Here is a 23,451-nt window from a genome sequence, read left to right as displayed (position 1 = left end):
GGATGCAACATATGCACAGTCATGAAAAAACTCTCAGAATTCTACACTCTCTTTGTTTAGGGAATAATTAGAAGCTCCAAATTCTGCACAGGTTTAATCAGATTTGCAATACTTACACAGAACCTGGGCTGATGTGGGGAAAATCTGTAACTGGGCTTGGGTAGAAGTTTGAAGTCTAACTTTCCCCTTCTGAAGAAATGTAGTCCAGTCAGTGAAAGATGCTTCTGGAGTAAGACTTAAGGCTTTTGAACAAAAAACTTGATGTTTTTAACTAGTCTAAGAAATTCCACACATATTTTCAAAGTTTTTGATGAGCCATAAAACTTGTTCAATAAGATCCATTAGTCTTCTGTGAAGAAGTCAAAAAACAATTAAAAAAAAGAAAAAGCCTGTATCTACTAAATAAAATATTATTCATCCCCTTCTGGTTTTGACCCAAAGCCAAATTAAACTCAAAGTTTTCAAGCTGACTTTTTCTCCAAATGTTTTTATTCAACTTCATTCACTCAAGGGAGGGGAGAAAAGAAGGCTGATCTCATGAGAACAGGAACCCTAGTGGAGCAAGGCTACTCTCTCGTCTGCTATGTGTGGGCATGTGCCCTATTTAGTCTCAGCTTTGGGGACAAGGATAACACAAGGGATCATGAGAGCTTCAGTGCCCACTTCACACAAACAACCAGTGGTCCTTATTTTTAAGGCTCTGGAAGCATCGGTGTTGTCTATGTAGTTACAACCCACAACAGTGCTTCCTTGTGCAGAGCTCAGAACCTTGTTAGTCCTTGTTCCTTTATAATCGCTTTGAGGATGGGAACTTCTTCTCCTTTTTTTCTTTTCTCTTTTTAATTTTCCCAAGAACCCAGGAATGTGGTGTGATTAGTTGCAGTTTGGGGCTTTTTTTGCCCCTACTTGCCCTAATTGGGGCATGCCTTAGATCATTTTCTTCACCAGGTCTTAACAGGCTCCTTTTAAATCCAACCAGTCTCCCTTCCTACTGAATACTGAGCAATCCCTTCTCCAGTACCTGCTCCAAGCATGAGTGTCCCATACATGCCTCTTGCCTCATGCTCTCCCACAGCAAGGCTTTGTATTTTGCAGCATGTGGCCAATGGCCTCTCAGGTGCTCCATGACCCAGGGACACAGCATGGCTGCATCTGGCTGGAGAGTGGCCACGGTGCAGCACTGCACCAAGGGATGTGCTATCAGTGAGGAGCTTGTGCTCAGAGGAGCTCCAGGTGCTAAGATGACCCCCCCTTGCAGGCCCCCTCCATTACACCAGCCCTTCAAATGCCCAGAAAATCAGTGCTTAACTGATACAAATGCATCACTCTTAAATATCTCCAAGGGATAGACATGGTGTTTCAACTAACCTGGCAGCTCTGCAGAGAGGAGACAGATTCTCCTCTCATTTTCTCCAGTGTAAACCCAGGGTAATTTAATTTATCTTCAGGAGAGCATAATTGGACTTAGAGCAGCATAGTAAGCAGCAGGATATGGCCTTCTACCTTTTTTTTTAAAGTGTGGGCACCATACGGATTTAATAAGAAGTGTATGTTAAACTGTCAGATTGTTAGAGTGCTATGTGAGGAAGAAGCACCAGGAGCAAAAGATCTAATGGCTTTTTTGAAAGTGCAGATAGAAAAACTCTTGTTATCGTTCACTGCTGAGCGATAACTTACACCTCTAATTTAGCCTCTGAAATTTCTCAAAGAAAATGTGTCTTCTTTGGATGATTTATATCAAAACAATATTTTCCTAGACCTTTGTGTTTACCACTAAAGAAGAAAAGAAGAGCACATTTTGGTGAGGCAACATCTCTGTTTTCAAGTGTGAAGGAATTATTTTGCAAATATTTGTGAAATGAAGAGAGAAAACCTAGAGTGACTTGTGGTAATTGGTACAAACCAGGACTTAAATTTGACTTAGATCATAAATAACAGCGATTCCAGGCTTTTGGAATCTGCAATTATAGAAACTGTTCCATAGTGTAAGAAAATAACAATGTGACCTTTCTTTCAATGCTCGCTATAAAAATAATATTTGGATGACAGCTTTTCTTGATAGCTCCATTTTGGTCGCATTCCTTCATGCAAGGGCTTCTGAATTAAATATTCTGGATAAAAACTTGAGTTATGTCCCAATAACCACCATCGATTGCAGGGTCATAGCTGACTTATGAACACGAAACCAGAGAGAAAATGTCATAGTTCCTGTATTGTCATGGTGGACAGTTGTCGTGGTAATGCCTTATATCATTCATGCTCAGTTTGCTGAATGAAATATATATACAATCACGCTGTGGACGGTCAGTCCCTGAGGACGTTGTAATTCAAAGGCTCAGAGACACTGCCAGTTCCATAAGGTTTCTTGAACACTTTGCATAAAGTATTTACACTGGTAGAATGGCAGAATACTAGCCACTTAGGTCAAATGTTTCTGGGTTTGGGGATTTGGGACGTAGCTGAGATGGTCCCTGTTGTCTCATTTGGACTGCTTTTTGAAGGTAATTCCATGAAGATACCAATAAAAACCATCATTGCACTTGCGTGGATGAGTTCCTTGCTAATGCCAGTACACTTGAAATCTTATTTATTATTTATTAGTGTTGTGAAAGTGCCTGGGAGGTCCACTGATAAGGCAAAATGTCATTCTGTGAAGAACTGCATAAACTCGGATTAAAAATGCTCCCTGTCTCCAAGGGAGAGTTTTGATCCAGCTTCTGTAAGAATCAAAGAAAAGATGAGTTTTACATAAGGAATTTGAAGGATATCAGCTTCTACCCACCTGCGTGTCCAGAGATGTTGATTTGAGGACTGCAGTGATCCAGGAGGCACTTCATGAGCCAGTCATTTGTCTTGGTCGTGGGGAAAAATAATGCTTTTGGAGACAGGAGGCACAGTAAGGGTGCTAGCTGCTTCAGTCCTCTGATTTTACTCCACTGCCACCTGGAAGACATGAGCTAGGGTAGGAAAGCAGAGAGACAGCCAAGGTACCTGGTGTGTACATAAGAGAAGATGATGGTGGCTGCAAGGAGGAAAGGGCAGGTGAGAAGATCCACAGTGCTGGTGGCTGAGATTACAGTTTACAGGCCTGGGGTGGTGGGGTAAAGTAGGGAACCATCACCAAAGACAGGATATGAATTTGTGCTTATCAGATTAACTGGAAAGGAGGTGTAACAGGACAAGACTGGGATAAGGAACTGTGAAGATGCAACGCTGACTGAGAGGCAAGGGGCTGGGGATGTTTCAGGTCTGGTTCTCTGCTACCAAGCAAGTTAGTCTGTCCTGACCTGTGATCTCATCATTAAAGCTGGGATATCTGTGAGGGCTTCTTACCTGGTTGAAGTGAGGATTTCTGCTATTGCTGTGTGTGCATCTGAGGCCAGAGTCAAGCCCTGACTCAACTTCCTGCAGGGATTTTGGAAAGGCAGCCTGGAAAAACAATATAATTCCACAGCCATTTAGAGCTGGCATGGTGAAAAACCCTTTCCTGTAAGTTTTTGCTTGTTTGTAGGCAATTTATGAATACCTCAAGAAGTCAAGGAACAAAAAAAAATTAGCAAGCCCCAGCTCCCATTTCTCTCCCTAGAGTCGTCCTATTATTTTAATTCCCTGAAGTCCTCAAGAGCAAGTCCCAGTAATTTGTCTCTCTAGGGGTTCAAAATGAAGGAATATTTTAATGGCAAATATTACTTTTACTGCTGGTGTTTTTATGGTGGAGACCTGCCCCAGGCCACAGATGACTGTCATTAAGACAGCAACAGACCTAGTAATGTTCCTTTAATCCGAGTTTTCACGGGTGAATTTACCGTTTGTATGTGATGCTGATCCAGAAAATCAGCCAGATGCTCCAACAGAACTATTCCAGAACCATCTGCCTGCTTCATTTGCTGCATGCCTGTTTCTGGTAATGTACACACACAGTGTAAGAGACAGCTTTTGCCCTGAAGAATTTATAATCTAAATAAGCAAGCCAGCCAAACCTTGAGAGGAAGGAAATGTTACTGTATATTTTATATATTATTATATATTTTGGGAAAGAGAGAAGGAAGATCTCATTCAAAGCTGTTACAATCAATCCACTGGAGTTGTTGGATAAGGACACATTTACCGTTGCAGAGGAATCCTCTGATAGAGTCTGGAGTTGAACCAGACCCAATGTCAGTCTCAGAGACACTATCCTCGTGTCCCAGGATAGTGCCTGAACCTATCAACCCACATCTGCTTATCTTGACCTGACTGCCCCTTGGTCTGAGAGCCTTCTCTACAGACCTGGCATCCACAGCTCTCAGCCTTCACAGTCTGTGCAGTCCCCCAGAGGAGACCTCTGGAGTAGTTACAACAGTGTTTGATGCCTCTTTTTCCCTTTGTACCTATAGCTTGATGGTAAACAGCCCATTGAGGTACACCCAGCGGCTTGCCAACTCTCCAAGGGGCCTCTGAGACACCCATGAATAGGTGGACATGCCCTGACTATGCCTGAGATTCTGCTTGCCACCTTGTGCGTGGGGAAGAAGTGGGGTCTTGAGGGCAGCCTCACACCGCATTGAACAGGCCAACCGTGTTGAGTTCATGTCATCTCTTCAAAAACGGTCCTTACTTCTCTGTCCCCTCTGACGAGGCTCTCTTTTGTCAAGCCCCTGCTGGAATTTGAAGGGGGGCTGAGTGCCTGAAGCAGTTGGTCCATCGGAAAAGCCAAGCACCTTTCACAGAGTCTTTTAATAGTAATACTTAGCCTTGACGTAGCTGTGGAAACATGAGAGTTGAATGATTCTCCAGTTTCATAGGAAGAGGTGAGGATTTATGTGAGGTCCACATCATATCGTGAATCAGTAGAAAACACAGAAATCAGGTAAAAGGAGGGATATTTATCTCTCTCCGTCATACCAGTTATCTGTATTTAATGTTAAAGCCCTAAGCTTCCTACATAACCAGTGAGGAAGGTGCAGCTCAGAGTACCTAAGCCAGACACTTACGTGGGGCATAACCTCATGCAGAAGACTCAGCATCCGTGAGCCCAGCTGTGCTGCTCTGCCTGCAAGACACGCGCAGACTGAAACTACAGTGCATTGAATTGTGTGCCAATATGTCAAAGGAAGGGGAGGACAAGGGGCTTTGGACACTCTTAGGTGAGGTTTCACAGGATGGCAGAGCTGATCTAAAGGCTAGGAGCTTCAGAAAGGGGCAAGGAGTCCTCCCCCACCCCAGCCCTGTGTCCACTCCTTCCTCTGGCACCAGCTCTGGCACTTGTCTGAGCTCTCACCAAACTGGCAGAAAACTATCCTTTTTCTCTCTGTGTTGGTTTTCTGCTCTTTTAGTGATTTTCTCCAGCTTGTGGGGTCAGACAAAGCCAACACTGGCACGAGGGCAGTAGCAGGAGCACGTAGCTGGAGGCAAGAAGCGGAAATGGGATTGCTCCTGCCAGCAGCAGCAAGTTGTTAAACTCGACTCAGGTGGCTGGTTCTGGGGAACCTGAGCTACAGGGGTGGCTGGAGAGGGAGTGGAAAGTGGACAACTGACTGCAAGAGAGAGTCTGAGTGTGGAAGGGCAGGAACTGAAGGTAGGAGAGAGTCAGGGAGCAGAAAGGTTAATGCAAGGGAAAGAAACAGTCAGGTGGGACCAGATCCAGAGTAGGACAAATGTGATGGGGCGGACAGAGGCTGGGAGGTGGTGAAGGAGTAAAGTGCAGGAAGGGTGAGGGTCCAAGGCTAGGAAGAAGCCTGGAAGACAGTAATAGAAAGTGAAAATTGGGTTTGAGTGAGGGGGAATGAGGGAGAAGGATTGGGAGCTCAGGAGGAGGAAGATGAGAGTGAGTCTGGGTGCAGGCAGAGGAGGGCAGGGGATCCAGGGGTGGGAATCGTGTGGGAGGAAATGGGGCAGAACAGGAGCTACTGATGCACAGGGACAAGCACCTATGGTCCTTGCAAAGGGGAGAGTGGAAGACTGATGACACTTAAAAACTGTTTCTGTATCGTGTGTCAGGAATAAGTGAAGGGGCGTAAGGGGCTTGTTGCGCAGTAGTTCCCAAAGCGTCTGCAGGAAGTCTTCAGGACAGGGCAGGAAATGCAGCCTTCCAGACCTACCTCACTCAGAGCACTTAAAATTGCCAACTGAAAGGACACAATACATATTTCAGTCCGTGCTATTCATCCCGCCAGTCTCCATCAGTCAAGGAGATAGAATAAGCAGCATACTTGTCCCACTGGAAAAAAATTAATATATCCTGTTCTCTGGTTTTCTTCCTTCAGGGGACCCTACAGCTTTTCTACCATCCCTGGCTGCAAGTGTAGCCATTGAATAACCAACATGTAGTTTACTCCTGCCTGGCAAAAGGCGCACATGAGGAAGAAAGATGGAGATTGAATGGTCCTCTTAGGCCTTCATAAGAAGCTGTGTAGTCCAGCTTGTTTGAAAAGTTCCCCCTGATTGACTGATACCAAAATACTTGCAATGACCAAGGTGTGCAAATGAAGATGGTATTTCTGTGGAGTCAGTTTGTTCTCTAACCTGTAAAAGGGAGAGTATCTGAGGGCTTTCCGTAATTCTGTGAAGATGGGTTAGATGTACTCTCACAGTCTTTTCTTTTTCCAGTCCTTTCTATAATTTGCAGTGGTTGCAAGCCGGGTCACAGCCTGGCTCCCAGTGAGTGATGAATGACTAAAGGATTTAGTGCTTTGGTTCTGGTTAGAAGAGCATCCAACTTTATCCATTGAAGAACTAGTTTTCTCCGAATGACTGTAAGCTGCAATCCCAGCTAAAGCAGGCTTTGCTGGGGTGACTCCAGTCTTGTCTAGTTTCAGCTAGAATGGAAAAAAAAGAAATGAATGGCTTTTTTTTCCTACTGGAACTGGTAAAAGACATGGGAAGACATAGGGATTAGCAAAAGTATTGGGAGCTTCACAGCCTAAGTGCAAAACAGAGTGGGAGGAGGGAGGGTGGGAGTGAGTGCTGGCTATCCATCCTTAATCCAAAGCCGCCTGCTCCTTCCCAGGCTGTACTTCACTGTCATACACTTGCAAATTCGCTCCAGGAATTAAAACAGAGTAGCTTTAAGCTTGTTCCCAAAGCTGCAAATTTGTCCCTGCTGGGTGTTAATTTAACTGCTTCCAGGGCACCAGGATGTCTACTAGTGTTCACTTTTCTTTCTTTCTTCTTTTTTTTTTTCGCACATCTGGGATTGTGAAAACTTCCAAGGCACCACACAGAAGAGTGATGAACTGACCACTTTTAACCCTTTCTGTAGCATGCCAATCATGAACTTGCCTGTCTCTCTCTCTCCAGCATTTTCACGCTATAGCAGAGTCCACGGGCCTTGTTACCCATGGGATCCACAAGCTCTAAAGTGGGTCTTGTGAGCATTTCACAGGCTGAGAATTGAGCCTTTCTTCAGCTCCATCATCCTCTGTTTTTCCTGCGAACAAACCTGGCTAAACAGTAATAACTGGACTTCAAAAATTTCCAGCAGGAAGAAACAGGTTTGGGGTAGGAAGGATTTTTTTCCAAAATATTTCTTTTTTCCTCTTGCTTTTATCTGGTGTTGCCACTTCCCATCAGGGAGGACATTCAGTGGAGTAGTTTTGCTCACATTAGGGCAAGCGATGGCCTTTTCCTGTTGGTTTTTGATTGTTGCATTTGTTCTTTAATGGCTGCATTAACTGTTTATCTGCTGCAATGACTGAACCAGAGCAAATACAAAACAATCTAGGTGTCTCATTTCCAGTCATAGCTGTTGTACTTTACCTGACTTTCTCCACCTTGTTTGCCTTCTGTTAAAAAGGTTATCTGTATGACCAGCTCACTTGTTTCACTAACATATTCCTACCAACAGCATACAGACTGGCTTTTTTGTCTTTGTCTAGGGTTTCCTAAAAAAAGCCCAAGGTACTTGAAACCCAAATTCCTCTTCCATTTTGGCCTGTTGTGCAATGCCAGCCTTATGGCAACGGAGGGTGCAAAGTCTTCCTTTGCTGTCTTCCTCTCAGCCCTATCATTACTTTTAATCCCGCAGCCCTCCTTTCGTACTTCCATTCCAACAACTGTCCCTTGTCAGCCCTGGTTCCTCTTCAGCACCGACTCTGGGGAGCTGAAACACCATGGAGAAACATCTCACAGCCATGTGAGCTGCTTAATACAGTGAGAAAGCAGCAGTATCCATCACACTGATGCAGGAGACCCAAACGTGCCACAGTCCTTGATTTTGGCATCTTCTCTTCTTCACATAGTGTTTTCACTGCTGAGTTTTATTTTTAAAAGAAGTAAATAACTCTCCATCCACAAATTACAGGCCTCTTTGGTAAACATGAAATCTACTTCATGGGCTAAGTACAGCTGTGTTGTCAAAATCTTGTTTCGTATTCAGTGTGCTATCAAGGGCGGCCCTTTTCAGAAACACCACTTCTCTGTGGGCCAAGCTCCAGGGCCCCAGGAAGCATTGGAGCAGGTCTTCAGAAGGGCTTTCCATAGCCATATATATGCTGCATTAAAAAAAACAACTCTTCAGATTTTTAATCCTGCCTGAAATGGTTTCTGGAATGTTGGACTCACCGCCTGAAAATACTAATGAAATTTGGTTTGTGGAGATACAATCATTCATCTCCCTATTAAGCCTGAGCTTTTTAAAGCTGCGGAGTAGGACTTATGTGTCCATAGCCAAATTATTTATGCAGATCTGGAGAACGGCATTCCAAAAACCATATAGCTTTAACATATCCACCCCTGTTTTTCTTCTGACAAGTTTTCTAACCAGTGCACCTAGTAACCACCTTTGAAATTGGCCACAAGTAAATTTAGGCTAGAAATTAGCAGCACATTCCTAGCAATTGGAGAAATTGTTTGGCTTTCCTGAGGAGAGTGCTGGTGGCCAAAAACCTAATTGCTTGTAAGATAAAATTTAGAATAAATGTTAGGTGATATGTGACAGCAAGTTTTAAAATAAGATCCCTTTCTACTCCTCTGTTTTCATAGCAAAGACACAATATAGTCCTCTGGCTGTCGCCTCATGTGGCCCTTTCTTTGAAGGATCCAAACAGGGAGCTGTGTCAGCCACTACTAAGCAAAGTGGAGTAGAGGACATGGCTAGGGACACCAGATAGACTTACAGACATTTAATTGTAGCATTCATTTAAATATATGGTCTACTGTTGTTATGAGCTCTGAGGATATTTTCCTCCCAAAGAATCCAAAGCAAATCAAAAGCTAGTCAGTTGGTACAGTAATTGTATATAAATTTGCATATGAATCATTAATTAAAGTCAAGCTGTGGAAAAAATTAAAAAGGCTGAAAGACCTTTGGACATTTGTGTGAAGATCACTGCGCTTGATACCAGGGAATATAGAAATGTTTGGACTGTTTGCTCAAACGGGCACAATGTTAATGAATCATTTTAATCACCTTCATTATAGTCTTTCAAACAGAGGAGACTACTATGCAAAAGCAAGCCTGACAAAAACAACATACAAAACCCAGAGGCAATTGCGAGGCTACTAATTAGATAACTTTGTCCTGATATTTGCATTTGAGCCTATGGATCTGGACAACATAGTACGTTACTCTCAGAGCAAGAAGCAAGCGTGTGGCTGCTGCCCCGTGTCCTCTCAAACAAGGTGCCTCTCGGTCTCTTGCGTCCCCCAGGGTAAATATTGGGAATAGTCTTTATTGTGTTTTTCCCAAATTTTTCTTACATCTCTGGTCTTTTTGTGGCAACAAAACAATTCAGGAACTGGAATTATGCTATATATGTTAGTGAAAAAAAAAGATGTAGAATGCTCAGATTTTGTGTTATTTTAGCCATGCAAATGCTACAAGCAAAAACTAAACCAAAATAAGTCCATGCACAAATATCAGTAGGAACGCTGAGATAGTAGTGATAGCAGAAGTAATGAAATTATGTAATATATGCTAATTGTTTTCTACACACTAATTCATCCATAAAGCTTCTGTGAAGTGAGTAACTATTAACTGTTCTCTAAAGGTTAAAAATTGAGACAGTGAGATCAGCACTTTTTTCTAACACAGCGGGTGAAGTTAAAGCATTAGAAATACATGTGGTGCATCTAAATATGTGTCTTGGTACAAAGTGACTGAGTCAAGGAGAGATGAAGTAGATCAGTACTCATGAAAACAGGCCATCTATTTAGATGCATAAGTACGCCTTTAATTTTAGTCTCCAAAATAGGGTTGGATTCAGAATTAGCATAAACTTTGCAGTTTTTATAAATTTTTCAAATTAAATTTTTTTGACCAAGCACTCTCCCGCTAAAAATTCAGATAGGCAAAGATTCCTGAAATGTCAATCAGTATTTTCAGGAAACTTCCTTTTAAAGATTTAGAGGTTTCAGCAACCAAAGCGGTCAGAATTTTATTTCATTAATATTTAAATATATATAGCTTAAATCAGTTTAAAAATTCAGAGGTTTACATTCCATGCTGAGGGAGGCTGTATGTGTCGATATTTGTGTGTCATCAAAATAAGCTCATGTACGCTAGAGTAGCATCTTTACACTTCACAAAATAGCAAATAGATGCAAAGGTAAGATCTACATTTTCAAATGTAGATCACAAGAGAAACTGATTTCACACCAAGGCTTCTGAATTTGCATCTCAACTACTTCGTATATGTCTGTTTACACAAAAGGCAAATGTATTTTCATGTATGACTGTCCTGGTTTCGGCAGGGATAGAGTTAATTTCCTTCCTAGTAGTTGGTACAGTGCTGTGTTTTGGATTTAGGGTGAGAACAATGTTGATAACACACCGATGTTTTAGTTGTTGCTAAGTAGTGCTTACACTAGTCAAGGACTTTTCAGCTTCCCATGCTCCACCGACTGAGAAGGCTGGAGGGGCACAAGAAGCTGGGAGGGGGCACAGCCAGGACAGCTGACCCAAACTGACCAAAGGGATATCCCATACCATGGGACATCATGCTCAGTATATAAAGCTGGGGGAAGAAGAAAGAAGGGGGGGGCAGTTTGGAGTGATGGCGTTTGTCTTCCCAAGTAACCGTTATGCGTGATGGAGCCCTGCTTTCCTGGAGATGGCTGAACACCTGCCTGCCCATGGGAAGGAGTGAATGAATTCCTTGTTTTGCTTTGCTTGCGTGCATGGCTTTTGCTTTACCTATTAAACTGTCTTTATCTCAACCCACGAGTTTTATCACTTTTACCCTTCCGATTCTCTCCCCCATCCCACTTGGGGAGAGTGAGCGAGCGGCTGCGTGGTGCTCAGTTGCCGGCTGAGATTAAACCACGACAATGACAATGCAGAGGGCAACTCTGTCCTTATTGAAACGGTGATCAAAATATTGTTCATAATTGCTATGTTACATAAACAACAGTAAAAAAAAAAGGTACATTTAAATTTTTTAAGTTTCAAAACAATGCTCTCAAAGATTGGGAAAAGCAGGTTTTTGTTCCCCATTCAGACTCAGGTCTCCCTTCTTGTCCATCAGTTCTGAGTGTTACTGAGGTCCTGTGAGAAACACAGGGCAGGTCCTGTAGTGAATGAGAAGGAAATGAAGTCTGCACTCACCTGAAATACCCTCACCAAGTTTGCTCAAAACGGCAAAGTGAATGGTAGGAGTCACTGTGGTGGAAGTGGGGAGCGCGCGCACACACACACACATATATATACACACACGGGATAATGCCACTGTGCCACTAGGTGTTTGCATCCCAAACACCACCTGCAATCTGCACATCCATCTCAGGCAGTGTACGGAAGGGAACAAGCAGCTTCCTTATAATTAATCTGAGAGTTTTCAGACAACAAGAAGGTATGAGAGAGGAGATATAGCTAGAGATCATGAGTGACATGGGGAAGACAAACAGGGAAGAATTAATCACTGTTTCTCCTAGCAGGAGAGTTGCAGGCACCTAATGAAATTGTCAGGCAGCAAAACAAGCAAGAGGAAGGCGTCTTATACCTAACACCAGGGACCACTTTTTGTGGGCATCTTTGCTGCACAACACTGTGGGTACCAAAAGTAAGCATAGATTCAGAATAGGGGTTGGGCAAATTCAGAAGAAATATTTGCCAAGGGCAGTAAAACACTCTGATGTAGATGCAAAGTTGCACTCAGAAAATCCCTAAATGGCAGAAGCCAGAAGATATATTGGAGGCAGTCCCAGCATATAGTGGCTCTGTTCCTATAGTCCATCTGCGAACATCCCCTCTTGGCCACTCTGAAGGTGACACTGTAACACACAGTTCTGCTTGGAGCCACAGAAATAACACTGCTTGTTCATAGCAGAAAAGGTTATTAATACAAAGAATGCCAGAAATTGTGCCTGGTTTGGGGGGAGTTCAGCTTAGCCGTGTCTTTCCCCAATGAAGTTTAGGATCACCTAACCTACCAGCCCCTCATTGCAGCAGTATTTTTGCTAGTTGGCTGGTCTCCAGTTGACCTGACCCATTTTGGCCCAGCAGCCCCAGGGCTTGTGAAAGTGGATCTACTGTTAGCTTTTCAGCTGTGAGAGCAGGCACAGTGATGTGATCGTGAGCCATGTCTCTTGGAAAGGTGTTTTTTTTAAGATGGCAGCTCTAGGAGAGCTTAGTACCCCCCAGGAGTTTCTACTGGCATATCTGCTCCTCCTGTTGCTGCCTTCAAGGCAAGTTTAATGACCGCTTTCACAGAGCGGCAGAAATGTCCTGAAGAACACAAGCAATGGAAGGGAAATGGTGATTTGCAGCCATTTAAAACTGATCCAAACTGGAATGGCATTTCATGGAGAAGCCAAAAGCAATAGTGTCAAGGTACTAGTTTTGCTCACTTCCAAAAGTTTTTGCAAAAAACTGAAGGAAATTAGATTTCTAAACTAATTATTGCAGGATCCCTTTCAAGCAGAGTATGTAAAGCCCCCATAATACCAATGCCTGCTTTTCACATTACGTTCAAAAGACTTCTGCTGATTACTAGGGTGATTTGTGTAAATAGTGACAACTATCCTTCTTTACTCCTCCCTGCTATTGCAAGTTCCTAAGCAAAGATTTTGGGTCTGATTCTTATTCAGGCTGAGATCCCCTTTATATCATTATGACTATAGAAAGGAGCCTTTAACTGAAGAAAAAATTAATTACATATTCAAGCCTCTTTGGTGTAACAGGGACTTAGTGTTAATAAGAATCAGGCTTTAGGTGTTCCAAATGCTCTTTAAAAAAAGAGACAACAATGTGCAGAGTAAACTACAAGTTATTAATTCAAGAGCAGTATGAGCAGCAGCAGCAGTAAAGAAACCCGATATACCCATCAATCAACACTGTGGAACCCTGTTTGTTTGCACTAGTTAGAGAGTGATGAATAGGTCCTCTGTGTAAAACATTCAGCTACAGTGTGAGAGGGTAATAAATTATGTTTGTTAATTTTATACGCCATACATATAAAAATCACTAAAAATTGTTAATACACTGTAATGGTGACAGAAAGGTCTGGTGCTGTAGGAACCTTAACGCAGTGCTTTTTCATCTCCACAAGTGAAGGTCTCTTTTGGCATTTCCTGCATTTCAGGGAATATGATATAAAAGGCCTGAAGGAAGAATTTTAATTACTAATCATTCAGGTTCACAGCTGTCTTACTGGACTATGCTTACCTAAAAATGATGCTTCTCGCTTTCGCTCATAATCCCCATTACCTCAGCAGTCAATGGAGAGAGACAGGGAACTCCAGGGAATGAATGACTCTGTCCCCCAGGAGGTGCCCCAGAGAGGTGGTGTGATGTGTGGTGGCAGTGGAGGCAGGGGGGCGATGATGCCACGGCTCACCCGGCTCCGGAGAGCTGAAGGCAGATGAGGTGGATCCCCTGGCAGGGTGGTGTATGGGCAGGAATGAGCTCAGCTGCGGGGCCAGGCTGTGAGTACAGTCCTGGCCTTTAAGCACCCAACAACGAGCATTGAGAGTTTGGTCTCAAACCATCCTGTTCTGGCACATGTAAAGAAATTTGGACCTGGGCAGCTGGCATAAACTACATAACCACCTCAGCCTGGTATTTTTTACGTCCAGGTTAAACTGTTGCAACTTGGTTCATCTTTATCCACGTGAGCTCTTTCCACTTTTCGCTATAAGCTTTGACCAGGACAACACTTTGCACACACACCCCCTGCCTTCTGCCCTATGACTATGCTGTTGTACGGCTCCGTTCACATCTTCACACCCACTTCTATTGCAGCCAAGGCTAAGCAAATGTGCGTGCAGCCTCAGTCATGCTCACATAAACTGAAGTTGCTTTTCAGAAATCTTTCCTCTCTAGATAAGCTGGTTGCTGTTGTCTGGTGTATGCTGTGGAAGGGTACAAAGTCTGCAGTGACACTAAACGGTGCGGACAAAAGTATGTTTCAGTATTTTTTAAAACATCGTCTCAGAGGAGAAGGCAAGCTTGAGAAACTGTTTCGCTTTCCGGAAGCTTGCTTTACGGCAGTATTTATTTCTCAAGTCAGGGCAGCGAGGAAATGAGTCTAATGCATGAGAATGTTGCCATGTTATTGAACGGTGGTGTAAAAGCTGTGCTTACTTTCATGGGAATGAGGTTCTTTGCCAAAAATGAGATGCCTCAGCTCCCCCCTGGGACCGCATCCTAGTTTGGAAGAACAGAGGAAGCTGCTGTGAGCAGTCAGAGCAGATAGCAGGAAAGATGGTGCATTTGTGGCAGTTTGTTTGTGAGGACGGAGGAGCAGCTTGGCGCTTGCCAGCCGATGCAGCGAGTGTTGCACGGGGTAAGGCCGGCAGATCTGCCTGGTGTCCCTGCCCTTGCATCCCAGCAAATATGCCCCGAACCGCTGCTCGCTCCTTCCAGCGCTTGGATGTTGCTCTCGTTTACACCTGGGTGCAAATCCAGAGTAATTGCACTGAAACCCCCTTACACTTTGCAGGGTGCTATGACAGGGACCCACACACATGAGACGGTACAGCACAGCAAACTGGCTGTTCCCGACAGGGAAAATCAGGAAGGTTTCACTGATGGCAGCACTGAGCTTCATCCCCCAATCTGTACAGTAAAAATAAGACTAGCTTTGTTTGACTTGTTAAACACAAATAATTTCAAACCCCCTGTCAGCAAAATTACTTTTCCTAGCTATTTTTATTTTATCGGAAATGGGGAGAAGTCCTTAACACTGATGTTTTGAACTGTAGTTTACTAGAAGGCAGACTAATACAGTTCATTAAAATATGCATGTTTGATGTTTGAGGTAATGTTTGCACAAATCCTCAGGGAGAGGATACTGTAGAGCTAAAATGATGTTTTTCACAGCCAAATGGCATAATCTCATTACCAAAGTTTTGTGATCAAGATGAAAGCTACACTTAGTAATTGCAAAGCATAAACATTTTTTTTCTCCGTAACTGCCCTTATTACTCACGGGTAACAGATCCAATGCAGACTGTTACATTTCCTTCTTTTCTCTTTTTGTCTTCTTTCCTTTACCACCCATTTTGTTTATGATTCACCAGCAGTTTCTATGGACTGGATGTAAGGAATGAGGGAAATTTCTGTTTGCCTATTTCATGGCAAAAGAACATCCTGAAGAAATGCATTTGCTAACATTTAGCCTGGAGATGCCCATATTACTCAGGGGGCACAAAATTTTAAAATCTGAAATTCTTTCCTGTGACTTTACTCCAGCTTCTAGCTTTGCGACAGGCTGCTAAGCACGCTGCTTTCCAACCTCTTCCAGCTGGTGAACCCACATTATTTCAAGGAAATCCATAGAGCCGGTACAGCAATCAGAAACCTTGCTTTTCTTAGTTACCTTTTGACCCTCAGAAGTAATCTGGCATCTGATCTTACGCTGAAAACTGTGGATTTAAGAGATCTGAAGGAGAAAATGTACATCTGCTAGAAAAGTGTAGCTCTGCTAAACATTCCTCTGATGACATTGTCTTTGGAGAGGAAAAAAAAATCCTTACCTCGCTTGCAGGGTATGGGAAAAATGCTATTTTGCCCTTAGCTCAGTACTGCTGTTACATCAGTTGGGGTGGCCTTTGGGCTGTATTGTTGCGAATAACTCTGAAATGAAACCTCAACACAGTCAAAGCACTGGACCCTAGTGTGATCCGGTGAACATTCATTTTACGTGTTCTGGTGGACATTTCATTGTGTAACTACTGGCAGTTTCGGTTCAGAAAGCAGGATGGATTGCACTGTGAATTTTTTTCTGCTGCTGTACGGCTAGCATGTCGTATCTGTAAATGAGGCCTCTAAATCAGGAACTGACACTGTTCCCATGTCCTAAATGATTATATGACTCTTTAGGATTGAGTGATGTGTTAATCTTTTCTAATTATACTATACTGTATCTATTGCGTTCAAACATGGTCACGAACAGGGCTGTTTCTGCTCCCATAGATGTAGGTGGCAGAAGGCCAGCTGGAGCTGCACCAGGTCGCATTTGCAGCCCAGTGACTATGTGTTTGGGGGAAAATTGAAGAGCTTAGGTTTGTGAAATACACAAGAAATAAAGATACTGGGGCAGGAGCAGGATGAGGTCTAAAATGATGTTTTGAAGGTTCTGTCTCTTTTGCAATAATGATTCCTCATTCATCATGCAACTTTATAATTTTCATGCAATTAAAAAATAATTTTCGTTATGAAGGTGAGTTTGATTAGCTTGTACAGTTGACAGCTAGTAAAGGTGTGTGAAATATTCACACACAAAAAACCTCTCCTCCTACTGGGAAATTCCACTTTTTACTGGAGAAAAGGCATATTTCCCTCATCATAGGAGAGAGGGAGGATGAGAATTTGTCCTGGTTCTCATTACTGGCTGTAATCCAAGAACTTTACATACGTGATGCAAACTTGTTAGTGTCATGACATAAAGCCATGACTCGGGAATGTGCCTGGTTGGATCCCCACCGATCCTGCCACCACGGCTGTGTACAAGGACATTAAATTAGTTGTAGAAGTCACAGTCACTCCTCGTCTTAAAGTGCTTGATACTCCCAGAGTGATATAAATGTGCTACAAGGTAAATAAAGCCCAGCCCCATGAAATTCAGATACACAGTGGCCTGACCCCCAGTTCCATGGGGGCCAGCACAGCAATGCCAGCTGCAAGAGTATTTACCACCATCTCTTCTCCTTCCTGCTGGTCGCAGCACTGGCTGAAGCACTCTGGTGGATACATCTATGGTGACAGACAAGTGTTATTATCAGCTTAGTTTATGATGTCATTCAGCAGCAGTAAAGCTGCCAGCAGAAGGACTCCTGTCAGCATACGGTGTGTCTCCACTGGGGGCTATGCCAGCATGTCTGCTGAGAGGGAAACATCCTGGTGTGGACAAGCCTGGGTCTCCTTCCACTATCCTGAAGGAGCTTTGGAGCATTACCTGGTTGTATCACCCCCTGTGTAAAGTCTCTTTTACACAACAGAGGGATTTGAAGGTATCTTAGCATACGTCCAAGTCAGCCAGAGCGTGGCTGATGAGCAAGTGTTCCGAAGCCCTCAGCGCGCATGGCTGCAGCCAGGTCTCCAGAAGTGCTTAGCATCTTCTGAGGCCATGCAATGGAGCAGCCAAGTGCCTGCCTAGGACCCAGTCCGGCTTAGGACTACAGGACTCCTCACTGGAGCAATACAGGCAGCTGCGTCACAGCACATTCAGCATCTCGCCAGCATCACAGATGCCCAAATTCAGCCCTCAAAAGTCTCACAATCTTCTGTGTTATGCCTCCCTAGAGGCGGGCCTCCATTTCAGGGAGTGTGGTGGCCTCTGCCACACCTCAGGAGAGCCTGTGCCTGGCAAAACTTCTTGGATGGATTTGTGATCCCTTGAGAGCTGTATGCATTGTGGGCTAGAGGGTCCGGGGCAGAAATTAAGCCATGGGGAAGCGTTGCTGCTGGGGACGTACCATGCTATGTGCTCGCCTGCTCCAGCAGCCTGGTCAGAGGCCACACCATGGCCTAGGTTGGTGCTATGAGCCATCTCTGTGGCCTGGGTTGGCACTATGAGCCATCTCCGTGGCCGAGGTTGGTGCTGTCAGCCATCTCTGTGGCCTGGGTTGATGCTATGAGCCATCTCCCTCCATGTGACTCAGGCGCATGACCAATACACCAGATGAGTCCTGTGTGACTCAGCTCTATAGAGCTGTCTAATGATGGAAGGAGCAAGGCATGAAAGCTATTGCGTGTTGAAAGGTTGCAAAAATGAAAACTCAGCCAGTACATTTTTTTGATGAAGATGCTCAGGCAAGCTGGAGGTCAGGTTTTCTAGAGCGCTCAGCTTGACAGCTGTCTCTCAGATACATGTAACTTGATTTTAGCAGTCAGCATGCACCTGCCATATCCACCTCTTCCAAAGACATTGGTGCCAAAAGTCAAAAATGGGTGATTTTGAAAAGCTGATCCAGAGCTGCTGGTGGCTGTCATCCCAGGTTTGATGCTGGGTAGCTACAGTTTGAAAGGGTGGATGAATGATTGGTTCATGTAACTGAGAACTGCTACAGAGGCGTTAGCTACAGACTACTTGCTGCTGCCTAAGCACTCAGTTTAGACCTCACTGAAGTCCCGGGTCAGAGACGAGTTTGGACTGTTGGCTGATTCCTTCAGCTAGAAAAGTTCAGAGAGCCCAGCTGACAGGAATCTTGAAGTTGAAACATAATTCGATTCCAACCCTTGGCAGCAGGTCTCTATCAAAACCCAACACAATCACCCCTGGAAGGAGGAATGACTGTATTCTTTCTAGTTAGATCTGTCAGAAGCACGGGAAGAAGAAAGTAGGGAAAATAAAGGAGCAGGAGAATAAAATGAGTATCTGTCTTGTCTAAATTTCCATTTGCCTTCCAAGTTCTAAGGTTTTTGGAGAGAAACCATCTAAAATAAGCTTTTGACTATATGTAGCACTATTGCAGTACTCATTTTGAGGCCAAAGTGTCACTGGTTATGGACAGAAAGGAAGGGAATGAAAAAGATACCTTCTTACTCAACTGATTGGTCCCTGGTGTGCATTATGAGTCATATCTGCTTATTTCACTAACAGAAACAAGTTTTTACTCTTTTTTTTCCCTTCCTATTAGCGACACATAGCACTTACAGCTAAGGGAGAGCTGACTAGATCATACTCTGGCTCTCAGACCACCAACTAAAGAGTTAACTACGTTTTTATTGCTGTGATGATGCACAGGCTAGAAGAACACAGCCTGACTTTCAGGCCTCAGGTAGCATTCACAGTCCTGGCAGCTAGAAGACATGAATGAGGGATTTTGCAATGGAAAGAAAATGTGAGCCCAGCCCTCTGAGTATCCATGTTCACAGGAGATCCTACGCAAAAGCATGGCTATATAAAACCCCACAGATAGATCAGCACATTGCTTGAAAAAAGAAAACTGTGGTACAAGTCTTACCCTTAGTAAACCCTAAGCCAGTCCATGCCCTTTTTGAGGACAGAGATGTGGTCCTGGGTGGGCAGAAAAAAAGCTGAAAGGGAAGGCAGCGGGGCACAGCAGGAGGCCATATAGAGACCAGGGGCTTTTACTGTCCCAAGACCAGGTGTACATTCGCCACACCAGATGTCACTAGCTGGGATGTGGTGTGGCTGGATGCCCTCTTCTCCCTCCCCAAGAAAATCTCCATAACTGGACTTGGGCCATGCAAATGATTTTGTGAATGATAAAGTAACCAACTGGTTGATTTGTCAGCTGAGGAGGTTCATGCCAAGAAAGTCCTGTTCACTCCCCTACGTGTGCACTGACTCTGCTTTAACAGCCTAAGGGCCAAATATTCCAGTCTGTTTCCACTGTTGGAAAACAAGATTTAACCAAACTGGCTGGCTAAACTGGGATCATGGCAATGTATTTCACACGGTTGAATCTCTCTCTTATGTTTGTTGCTAACCAAAACAGATTTCATTTAACCAGGGAAATAAGCTGGGCTAGTAGGTGCCAATTTTGCATGAACTTTATGCCTATAATAATTTTCCTATGTCTACCATCTCAGCTTCCCATAAGTTTGGTATATGTGGATGGATACTGGTGCCAGCAGTCTTTTTTTCCTCCAGTTTCTACAGAGCTGTTCACATGCATGCTATGTACACTTATTTACACTCACTAGGAAGCGCTCCCAATGGAGGTTGCTCTCAAGCATGCTGCCAGCACATAGCAGAGGTGAAACCACCAGGCTGCAATAAAAAGTTTTGCCCTTGAGGCAAAAAGAGGGATGGAGACAAAAAGCATTTATAATTTCCTGTCACTATTATTGTCTCGTGGTTCCTCCTCAGCTAATGCCAGACCTCTGGCAGTGGAGCAAGGAGGGATGGGAGGACTCATGCTGTGCATCCATTGAATTAACAGTTTGAGGGAAGAGGCTTCCAGTAGCTCCTTGAAGAATCAGTTAGAAGCGAACCTCGGGCAAATCTCCTACTCTTTAGGTAGGTCCCTTTGAAGGGTAGGATTTGCCTTGTGAATTATTTGATTTAGTTTAACTGAAAGGTTTTAATTCATTCAATTAAATGCACTGAAATCTGCATTGGATTTTCAATGGGAACCCTTCTAGTGACTTCAGTGACTTTGGTTCTATAAATTAATTTTTCTAATTGTATTTAATTTATTTAGTTGTGGTAAAGATTTCTGGCATGGGAAAAAAACATCTCTCGCTTTCTGAATTCAAATCTAATGCTAACTATACCTTTTAAAAGTCATGTTTCAATGAAGGACTTAATTCTATCATCAAACCAAACGAAACATCCGTGAAGTCTGAGCTCTCCTAATGTTTATCAAATGTGGAGGCAACTTTAATATGTACCAGAAATAAAGGAAAAATTCCTTTCTATCAGAACTAGAATTTAAAATTTCCCTCTGCACTTCTTCTGCATTTCAGCGTTGAGTATTTAATTTAGACTAGGGACCAGCCCCCAGAACTACTAAAACAAAACCCTCAACAAAAAAAATTTAGAAATATCAATGTCTCCACAAAACACTGATGATTTGAAAACAATATGCTTGACCCTTTCAAAATGTTCATCCTCACTCCTACGCCAGTAGCACCTTTATTTTTGTAGCAGCCCAAAATCTGGCAAGACACTCATCGCTCCTATTGACATCACTGAATCATGGATCAGTGCACATAGGCTGGAAGCTTGTCATATAATACCTTCATGCTAATATTTATACACTTGACTAATTTTACTCCTAAGAATAATCCAACTACCATCAGAATTTTTTGGTTCACAATATAACTACAAGTAATTATTGCAGGTTATTTCACGCTCCTATTGTAAAAGCAGATAAAGGCAAGCCAGATCACAGACGTGTTGTCCTCAGTGCACTCAAAGATAAAGTAAATGGCTGTCAGTGTACTAAAAATTGTACATGTTCTTTGACCCATTTATAAACTGTGGTATGTCATTGTGATATTTTGTATGTATATAATAACCAGAACTACTCATGCATATATTGCTGTAGTGGAAAGTGCCGCAAAAGCATTTTTATTACCTCTCTCAAAAGAGTCGCCATTACTTTTTACCTATACAAAGCTACAAGACAAGTCAGTTACAACAGTTTCAAAGATTGTTCTTCACCAGCTTTAAATTATTTGCCCTTCAGCCAAATTTCAGGGTTGATATCTTTTCAGTTTTGAAATAGCAATTTTACATCTTCAGCCTAACCTCTCAGCTGGTATTTAGTAACTGCACGAGTCCAGGATCTCCGCTGGGAGTCTGCAATGCAAAATAAAATCACTTCATTAAAACCAGCTTTGAGGTGGCATCAAGTTGAGGGGACAATAATTTCTTAAACAGCACCAAGCTGATCCCTTGCTACTGTCTGCCTGTGCCCTGACCAGATGCTCTTGTATGGCACTTTCCCGGTATTGCCATGCCCTCACTGGCATCTGTGTGCACCCCGAGCTACAGGAAAAATCTTGAATGACTTGATCTTGCTTACCCTCATTTTGCACTCCTGCTTTTAGTACCAGAATTGGTCCCAGGCACTCTGCAGCTCTCAGCGTTTTGCATTTTTTGGTATAAACTTTTGTTCTTTCATAACTTTTGCTGTGATGAGGGAGCAGGGTCCTCCTGCCAGCCATGTATGCATAAGCAAAACTATGTCGGGCTTTGAAGGCTGAGCCTGAGACAAAGCATTCCCAGTAAGATCTGTTTCATATATATCATCTCTTAAGTATCCTTTAAATGCTACATTAATTGTGAGGCATTAGTAGAGGGAGGAATATCTTTTCACTTAATCATTCATGACCAAGAGGTTTCTTGTAAACTTGATTCACTCTCTCATCTCCCGACTTTTTATTCTTCTATCTCACTCCTCATTTTGAGTAGCACTCTGCTACTTATCCTGAAAACAGTTCCTTCCAGGCCAAAGGAAATGGTATGAAGCTGCTTTTTCCTTCTCCCAGGCCTGCAGCCAGGACAACCAAGTCCAGAAAATCACTACTGAGTGTCCGACACAGAGTCCCAACAGAGACAGATGCTGTTCAAGCCCACGATCTGGTTCAGAACTGGGGAGATGATGTCTTTCCCCGGTTGCAAATGTCTTGTTACTTAAGAAAAAGAGCTGGTCTCCCCTTTTACTGTCAAAACAGAAAAGAAATCTGGTGAATTATTTTCTATAAAGTTTGTTTTATTACTTACCTTGCCTGCTGGGTGACGATTCCTATGAAGCTCACAACTTTTATTCTTTTCAGTTGCTTTTTGGGGTGATGGGACCCCTTTGAGTTGGTAGGTCTCCACCATCACCCTCGAGCTAGAAATGCAAGGCAGAAAAGAAAGAATTAAAATTCTGTACAAAGGTCAGAGAAAGCTTAAAGCCTGCAACTTGAAACCACTGGCACGGAGCTGCGGCACTTCATATTTCTGCTGGGAAGAGATCCCGCCTGTGGAATCAGAATAAAAGAAGTTCTTGTGAATAACATGAGTGAATACAGTGATATATATATATATGCAAAATTATATGTATGTGTGTGTATACATGCATGCATATTTGTTATATATATGTACATGTATATAAAGATGGAAATCTTTAGGGGCAGTTTTGATTTGAAATCCTTGCTTACTCCTGGGTGATTAGAAAGGATAATAATAACAATAAAAAAACCTTCAAATGGGGATTAAATCCTCAAGAGAAGAAGTGCTCCATTTATTTGAGCCTTGCTTATCTCGCACAGAGTAAGGGGATTATGCGATTGCTTTTGTGTTCTGAACGATTGTGGCTAGACGGTTTCTGACATAATAGACTTGCCTACTGAAATAGAAACATTACTGTTAGATGGATTTGCAGCTGGTTGCAGAAATGCGTTTGTCTGAACAGAAATGTCCCTTGTAACTCACTGAAACACTTGCTCTGAGTGTGGAAGTCAGGCCTTTTGGGGAAGACATACACTGCCTTTTGTTAGGCTCACGAGACGCCGTAGCCTCTGGAGACACTGGGGCTGGCGCACTGCGGAGAAGGGACCTGAGTTCGTAAGCCCTTTTGAATTGAAAATGCAACCCAACACTTGCGGAGTGGAGGCTGGGTATATAA

At 43.3% G+C, this 23,451-nt stretch overlaps 1 protein-coding gene and 1 long non-coding RNA gene across 2 annotated transcripts in view; one reads left to right on the top strand and one right to left on the bottom strand.

The window, feature by feature from the left end:
* MAML2 (mastermind-like 2 (Drosophila)) overlaps positions 1 to 23,451 on the top strand; it is a 166,586-nt gene that overhangs the window by 97,256 nt on the left and 45,879 nt on the right. The window lies entirely within an intron of this gene.
* LOC103926051 lies at positions 21,375 to 22,689 on the bottom strand. The gene is made up of 2 exons (XR_664056.1): positions 22,563 to 22,689; positions 21,375 to 21,635 (listed from the first exon to the last, which is right to left on the bottom strand). It is a non-coding gene; the product is annotated as an uncharacterized LOC103926051 (long non-coding RNA).

The sequence above is a fragment of the Pygoscelis adeliae genome, unplaced genomic scaffold, assembly GCF_000699105.1.
Source record: "Pygoscelis adeliae isolate BGI_AS28 unplaced genomic scaffold, ASM69910v1 Scaffold141, whole genome shotgun sequence".
Classification (NCBI taxonomy): Eukaryota; Metazoa; Chordata; class Aves; order Sphenisciformes; family Spheniscidae; genus Pygoscelis; species Pygoscelis adeliae.
The sequence above is the reverse complement of the archived record's forward strand: the minus strand, read 5'-3'. Positions and strand labels throughout refer to the sequence as shown.